Raw genomic sequence first — 8,412 nt, 5'->3', positions numbered from 1 at the left:
TGCTGTCACCCTCAGAGCTTTCTACCCGCAGATGTCAGAAAAGAGCTTCCACTTTTGGTAGGGCAACTAAGCACGCTTCGCCACATTAGTTCCTTCGACAGGCTTTTTACGACTTCAACCGTTCCATGTGTAGTTGTTAACTCAACGATCCGCACCATGTGGTGCCAAACTTCTACCTTATAGTTACTATCTTTGGTGTACTAATCGCCCCCTTTTCAATCGGGGTTTACTTTTGAGACAGTTTTTCCAGTCCGACATCGTGAATTCACATTCACATAGAGTAACCTACTTCGCTTCCATAGAAGACCAAAGACACCATTCTTTCTCCTTGAGTCGATTCCGCGTTGGATGAGTCTAATTCGATGTCGAAATCGAATCAAGATGCTTAAGACAGGCCTTTGGTTTAATTAATGGGTTTCGCCAAACACGAAACTGAACGAGCTCTTTGTGTGCCCTACGGCTGCATAGGTTCTTTATCTTTCCCCGGACTCAACTGCCTCTGCTATCCTATCAACAGGTCAGTCAATATCAGTAGTGGAGGAAGAAGAGTAGTCCCCTGGTCATCAGTTAGTAGTTGAATAATCCCAGTAGTGGCCCTCTTGCCTAGCGGAGTCAGCCCTTAATGGGCAATGATAGGCAGACCAAAGATTGCACATCGCAGTCTAAGCGTGCTTGCTTTGCGCACCGGCACAGCAGAATGAGAAGCTGCTCGGCGCACTAGCCCTATAACGGAGTCAGACCCAACCACACTCTCTTAGTCTAAAGCGGAGCAGGACCGTTGGCCTGATCTGCCTCCCCACCTTTTCCGACCCCACACCCAACCGCCCTAGCGTATGTTTCCGAATCAACTGCATCGTAAGCTGCTATAGCTCTTGCCTACTACCCTGGAAATTAAAAAGAAACTCTATCCTCTCCCTATGGTCGAGCTATATAAATAACCTCAACCCCTTCAATTCTTTCAAGGAAATGGACTTGGTAATTGGCTTTTGGACTAGTTGGAAAACAGGCTTCCAGTCTTCCTTTCCCTATGGTCAAGCTGTTTCACTCCTTAGCACAAGCGCTAAGCGATAATAATACCTTTTGACTAGTTGCTTTCTAATTCTTTATGCTTTTGGAATCCATGGCTACCAGAACGCCCAATGTGACACAGGGGTTGGTCACACCTGTGGTTCTTCTAGGGAATATTGTCATTGTGATATCAAGTTGTAATTGAGCCATGACTTCTGGGATTGTGGATTGCACAGCCCCTGCTTCTTGAAAGCCTGGTTTGATAGCAAAGAGTCAATCGTCTGCATATCGAGCGTAGCAGATGTTCTTACTCAAGTCACTCAACATTTTCAGATCGAACTGGTGTAAGAAGACATTCATGAGTACGGGTGATAGAGAGCTTCCTTGAGGAATTCTTTTATTTATGCCCCTATCTTATCTATTCAAGGTAGCTTTTTTTTTCTTCTTTATTTCTGATCTCTGTAGTAAGGAAAGCATGAATTAGATCGCTAAATTTTTGATCATCAATGTATTGATTCAAGGCTTGATTCAGTCCCTGATGGTTGATGTTATCTTCGCAACCTAAAAAGTCTGCTTGAATTACGTGATCAACCTCTCCCCCAGCTCTGTACGGAAGCAAAGAAGATTTGTCTTTCTCCCCTAAAGCCGTGAGAGCAATTGAGGAAGATGTCTTCAAAGATTGAACCCAATACCATGGAGATAGCATCCATGACAATGATATCTTTTTGATGAGGTATGGTGATTGGTCTTAGTTTCCCCGGCTTGTTCCGCTTGGGAATCAAAGCCCCACTCTTTATCAAACTTATCAAGGGAAAAGCGAAAGGTATTATTATCGCTTAGCGCTTGTGCTAAGGAGGAATTGCTCAATTCCTTTTTGATACTCTGGATCTCTATTTCACTGAGTTTATCTTTATATTAATTTGGATAGTCTTTCCAAAGTGAATGTACTAGTGCGATCATCTTTTCGATCAAATGAGTTGGTTTTTTGTTTGTTAATGTTTTCAATGGTAACATTTACTTGTCCAACTCCCCTGTGTTCTGCCCTGTTCGTTCGTTTTTTACAATCTCAAGCGTGACTCCCATATCTGCTGTATGAATCGAATCAAAAGAGTGACATCCTGTTCTTTGGATATTGTCTCTCTCTTTCTTTCATTTAAAGTACGATTTTACTATATACTCTATATGTAGTTCCTTATTTAGTAAGCCCTTTTTCCCACTAGCAAGGGAGATTCACCGACTTATTAGCTACTTGTCTAGAAGGCCCCCTAACACAAGACTAACTGCTCGAACTGCTAACAACAGACCCGTTAAGCCCCTATCTCGTAAAGGCCCCAGCTGAAAAACTAGAATTTAGTTGTTGTTGTTGCGCTAACGCTTACTAACGCCTTGCTCTTTACTAATAAAAATAGGGCGTTTTCTTGCTTACCTTGAATCGCACACCTTAAAACTCTAGTTTTGGGCAATCAAAATAAGGCCATGAAGAGGGTCTTTTCCAGTTTCCAGTTGCAGTTGACAAAAGAGCGGGCAGTGGGGAGTATTGAATCCAAAGAATTCGTTACAGGGGATTCGCTCAAAGCAAAGAAGCTACGGATGACCCTTAGCAGAAGAAGAAGAGCTAAAGCTAACACGGGCGGAAGCCCCCATTCCCCAATTGATTAACTGATTGCGCCTATGAAAGACTAAGAAATTACTACTCTATTTGGGCAGACTCTTTATCTGTCTTATACGAAAGAAAGGCTAAGTCAGGAAGCATGTCCCTTTATATAGATGAGTAGCGGAGCTATTTCAGGGAGAAATACATCACTGAAACAGTATTCGCACCTTACTTGATTCATTCCTTCCACCCGAAGCCCCTGCTGCCTGCCTGGGATGAGCGTCCTCTGATCTAAGTACGAGCTCCTGTTTGCTTTCTGGCAATGAGCTAGCTTAACCCTGATTGCTTAAGGCTTAATACAGTCATGTTGGATCTCCTATTCGTACTGCTACCAGGAAGATAAAGACTGATTGCGACAACTCAACCGGATGAGACATCTCTTATTTACAGAACTGTGCCAACGTGTGCCTACATTGTTAGTATATTTGATTTACCAGTTCCGGGAAGAGAGATTTTTTGAATAGAAAGAATGAAACCAGTACCAGCTTATCGCCAACCGTGCTTCCTACCAACTCCGCCAACCCCAGACGGGGATCTTTATTTAGCCGCACCTGAACCCGCAACTGCTGCCTCTACTCCGCCTACTTCTTGTGCCGACTTCGCCAGCCTCGCGGGGTACCGATTTCCTCCTGCTTTGTGCGCCGGGCCGGGCCTGTACCTCCCAGCAAGCAAGGGATTGATCGCGCTAGCGCGAAAGCCGTTGCGCGTTAGACTAATTAATGGCAGCCCTTTTCTTGCTGCTCGGCCGTTGCTTGTTGAATGAGGTTTTTTTATTCCTGGTGATTTGAAAATCCCCTGAACGGCCTTTATGGCTATTGGCCAAACGGCGTAATCTCGTGCGTGATTGGACTTGCTTCTCCAGACAGTCAGAACTGCCGTCTCTTTTATGAATGCCGTGACATGGGTTGGTTGCCGACCATCGTCCTCTCTGAGTCTGAGGTAGAGGTCGTTAGGGTAGAGGTTGGTAGAGGGTTCTTCCTCTCGCTTTCTTAAGGGTACAATGGCTAAAGAAAAGAGTGAGAGCTCATTTCCCCCCAGGGATTCCTCATCAATATCGATGAAATTTAAAAAAGGGTAGAAATTCTCCTTATCTACGAGCTCTTTCTTCTGCATTACCCCCATCTCTCCCGATTCAGATAGAAAGAGCCCGTCTTGCTCAAAATATGTGTTCGCTGGGGAATTGGGAATAAAGAAGATCCTTCCTATACATTCGTTATACGCTATCTTCATATCAATGTTATGAGAGTCGATGATTCTGCTTAACCGCCTCCTTATACAGCCATAGAATGTTGCAACCAGACGTTCTTCCCTGAGATTACAAACGTTGGAGACGATTCGAAGCGAGATGAATCTATCTTTCCATAGGTTCAGGGGTCCCTTTTCTTTGAAGCAAATAGGAGAATGCTCCCTCCCTATCATGACAACAGGAACTTTTGCTCTTTTGTGAAAGGGCCGAGCCCCTTCTGAATCGAGCCAAAAGGGCCTTCCATCTAAGATCTTGAGCACGGTGTTCTCAAAGCGCAGGCCCTCCTCTCTCTCTCAAAATGGGTCATCAGCATCATGATCCCCCTTGGTCAGATCAAAAAGCCAGAGATCGAAGTAATCATCTGCGCCGCTGAAAGCCTGCCCTCGTGGGCCTGAAAAAAAGATTCTCAAGACCGAGGTAGGTTGCTGCCTTCTTATGGCTTGCGCTGAGGAAAGCATGTGGATTTTAAACTTCGTTGTCTTAGGCAGCAATAAACAAAGGCAGATGAATGGGGCGAGGACTAGATTCTTTGTCTTTAGTGGTCTTTGAAAGCAGAACTGGCATGACAGCCAATCAAGCAGGAAATAGACCTCCCTTAGGTCTTCAATGTCATATTCGTCTTCCTCTCCATATTGATAGAAATGATCGACGCACCTTTCTCCGATCGTTGTTTTCATCTCTCTCACGACCACGAGATCGGAGTAGAGCTGACGCAAGCGTTCATACGAATGAAAGGCATGCTCTCTCAAGATGGGATCATCAAAGACTTCAGACCAGTCCCTGATTTCTGCAAGCTTCGCAATTAGAATTATAGATTGAGGGAGAGAAAGACCTTGGCTTGGCTGCTGCTCAGTTGGACTGTGATCTACGATTGGCCCAGGTAGAGTCTTTCTATTAGATTTCTTCCTTTTCCTAGACCGGCCAAGCTGAATGACTTCGTCCAGGTTTTTTTTTACCAAGATAAGGGAGCCTGGTCGAGTTGAAGAATCAGTTTACAAACCGAAGCCCAAGCCTTATGGAATGAAACCTGGATTTCGCTTTCTTGCCATTCGCTGAAGGCTTGCTTAATCCGATCTTTCGCAGTGTATGTTGATGCATTTTTGTTCAAAAGCCCAACAATTCTTCCGCCACTCCTTCCCTGGCCACAAGAAGGGCTTGACAATCGAATAGCATTCTCAATCTTTCTTGCACCACTTCTCGAGTGACAGCAGGCTCTTTTGAGATCCGCTCGATTCAACGTGATCAAAAGGTTGTACCTTAGATGGGTCGGTTTAGTTTTCCTTTTGTTCTGGAAACTGCTCATTACCGGCCGCCTTACAATAAGAAACCCTACCTGAAGTTTGATTCAAAATACTACCTTTTCCTGACGTAATAAACCAAATACGGAGAGGGTACATGTTACAAATAGTAGGACGGATGCGGAACAACTTATCTACTTCTGAATCTGACTCCAAACCCGAGTTCTCGTTTTCTTTCATCTTTACTGATTAATAGTCTGATCAAGCTTGGATTACTACTAAGGGCGACTCGGGCTTCATGAAAAGGTCCAATACCCCTGTTATCATCTTGGTCGACAAGATTCCTAGGCGCTTCCTCGATTCGGAAGAATCACACTATTTGGTACCTCGCGTACTTTTTACGTACACAAAGGAGTGAAACAGCTTGACCATAGGGAAAGGACCTCTCAAGCTAGAAGAACAGAGGTTACTTTGTACTCTCTACGGATGCATGAATAGGCGGGTCGGTCAAATGCTGGCATGGGGCAGCACCGACTTCATTATTCTTGCTCACTCATGTAGGGGAAGGCTCTTCTCTCTAGATGCCCGGGCTTACATAAAGTGGCAGTATAGGCTGGGCCTTTGTGGAAATTGACTCTTTCTTTAAGTTAGACACCAACCGATTGTGTAAGAAAATAGGTTGTTATTGGTCGGTCCTAAAGGTAAGAGTAGGTTGCTCCTCTGTTCCCTACTAATTGCGTAAGAGCCTAGTTTTCTCTTCCCTCTGGGTGAGTCGCTTCTTTCTCCAGCAGCTATTGCTAAAGTCGGGGTTGGTGTTTTTAGGCTATACATAGCTGGCCCTTCCCTGTACTGGACGTTGTTGAGATAAAGGCTTTTCTCCCTGGATCTATTAATAAAAGGTAGTCAAAGAGGGTCTGTTACTGACCTCCCTCCCAAGAAGACGAGACTTCCCGCCCCCGTCCCCTTCATTCTATGCTGTTTTTAACTACAAAGGCGGGTTTGGGTCTTCCCTTGGTGGACGTAGGGGCATCGATCGACAGGGTGCTAATAAGGGCTAGAATAAAAACCTCATCCTCCATTTGTGTATGTCTCCAAGGCATAATACCCTAGGAAAAAAAACCTGACTAGCCGGATTTTTTCTATTGAGAGATCTCCCTCCGGCCTTGCCTCTTTCTCCCTATCTAAAAGGGGGAGTTCAGTTTCCTTCTCCTATGGATCTGGTTTATTGCTGTCCCAAAGCAGGATCCCTTCCAGCTGCATAAGTGAGTTAGCTTTCCCGTCCGTCCTCCCTCGCCTACTATGAGCTCTGGATCGAGAGACCAAGGGCGCTATTCCTGGCTAAAGGCCTAACTAGAGTGATTCCTCTGTTATTAGCTTTTGCTATTAGCTCTCTTCTTGGCTGGCTTTCTTCTTTGTGGATTGCTTAAAGAGCTTTTTTTAAGTGAAAAATACGGTCTTTCATAGCTCGATGTGCCTGTATCCTACTGGTAGTTTCATAAGGAATTCTTAAAGCCCGGTCCTCTGTTGGTAACGATCTACGGTCAAGGGTCAATCGCTGAGGTGAATCTGGATCGGTCTTTCGTTGTTTGCTCTGTGGCAAAAGGTCAAGGCTCATCCGCTCATCGGGAATCGAATGACTTTCTTTCTTTATGTTTTAAACAGATAAAATAGGTTGGGTTTTAAAATAACTATTCGTTCACATGTAAGGAAGATTTAGTCGGCTAGCTGCTTCCAAGCCATAGGATCCTGATGAGGGGTTAGCTTCCAACCATTCCTTTGGATTGAGGATAGAAGAAGGGATGGAATGATGTTCAACAAAAATGACCTCCTATGGCACTAAATATGTTAAAAATGGAGTTTAAGTTAGTGTCACATCAGTGGGGAATGACTTTTCAAACAATTCAAACAATACTGCCATGGGCGGCTACCTGCTTTCCTTTCTTTATCGAGGAATCACCTTAAACCATTTATTTTATTTGTTCTGTTCTTGTTGGGTTATGATACACCATAGATGGTACACCTATTGAACCCTTTTCAACCTTTTCAGGGGGAATGCTTGTTGGGTATTTTGGCTCATAGCATCATTATTCAAAGCTGAATCCTCATCCCGAGCCGAGTCCGCATTGCCATACGAATCGGCATCGGCCAAACCAAGAGCTCCTATTTATTCTTCCTAGCAAACAGATCTAACAGTTTCTATCAAACTATTTTTCTGTTTAAAAAATAAAGGGATTTCCTTTAGCACAAGCGCTAAGCGATAATAATACCTTTCCCTATGGTCAAGCAGTTTCACTCCTTATTTCGATTTAATGATTTAATGAGTAGAATTTGGTACATGCTTCTCAGAAGAAATGGAAAAATGGAAATGTTATTTTTAAATTGATAGCTAGGAAAGGGAACTACTGAATGAGACTTTGGTGCTCCTACTGGTTCGAGTCTTCCTTTTTCTGAGCCCTCAGGGGTATCTTACAGGATTGGATGATACGGGTATGAATCATGTCTCTCTCATTGCTTTCAAGCTCATTCCGAAGCTGAGACATTATATTAGCGGGCGCGCCCAAGCAGCTTAAACATCTTGGTTTCGGGAACCTCTTTTTCTTAAAGAAGGAGTAGCTCCGCCTTGATCACCGTGGACATACGCTGCTCTCGCTTTCATTCCAATACTTGCAAAAAATGAAGGTATTATTATCGCTTAGCGCTTGTGCTAAGGTAAGCCCGCCAATAAAGTTCCCAAGCCTTCAAGCCAAATTGCATTGATTTATCCTGTTGCTTGTGTGAGCCCTAACACCTATTGTTAGGGTAGACCCCGCAGCCCTATGACTATAGTCTTTCTTTGGTAAGGTAGAGCTAATCTCAGGTTCAACATGCATCTACGTTGCTTGGTTCATTTGAATTTCCTGCTTTCCAGTAAGAACTAGCATTCTTATTGAGACTAGAACTCATGGGGAAGAAATTGGCCCTGCTAGTGTGCGAATCCCGTAGCCTCTTCTGTCCCTCGACCACCAAGCCCAATGGGAGCAAGAAGAAGAAGAATGGCAAGAGTCCCTCTAAAGCAGGGAGACATTAGAAAATAAAAAATATTAGTCATCTTATTAACTCTTTGCTCGTGTGGAAAAAAGTTTGCTTTTCTTCTCTAAATCAGTGAGAAGAAAGGGAACCATAGCTTCTATTTTTGATTGCAAAGTTGGTAGCCTTCCAGTTCCTTATCTTGGTCTACCACTGTGCTGTCATGGTTTAAAGATGGTATCTTGTGCTCCTCTTATTGA

Source organism: Corylus avellana, unplaced genomic scaffold (genome assembly GCF_965113065.1).
Source record: "Corylus avellana unplaced genomic scaffold, dhCorAvel1.hap1.2 HAP1_SCAFFOLD_14, whole genome shotgun sequence".
In the NCBI taxonomy this organism is placed as follows: Eukaryota; Viridiplantae; Streptophyta; class Magnoliopsida; order Fagales; family Betulaceae; genus Corylus; species Corylus avellana.
The sequence above is the reverse complement of the archived record's forward strand: the minus strand, read 5'-3'. Positions refer to the sequence as shown.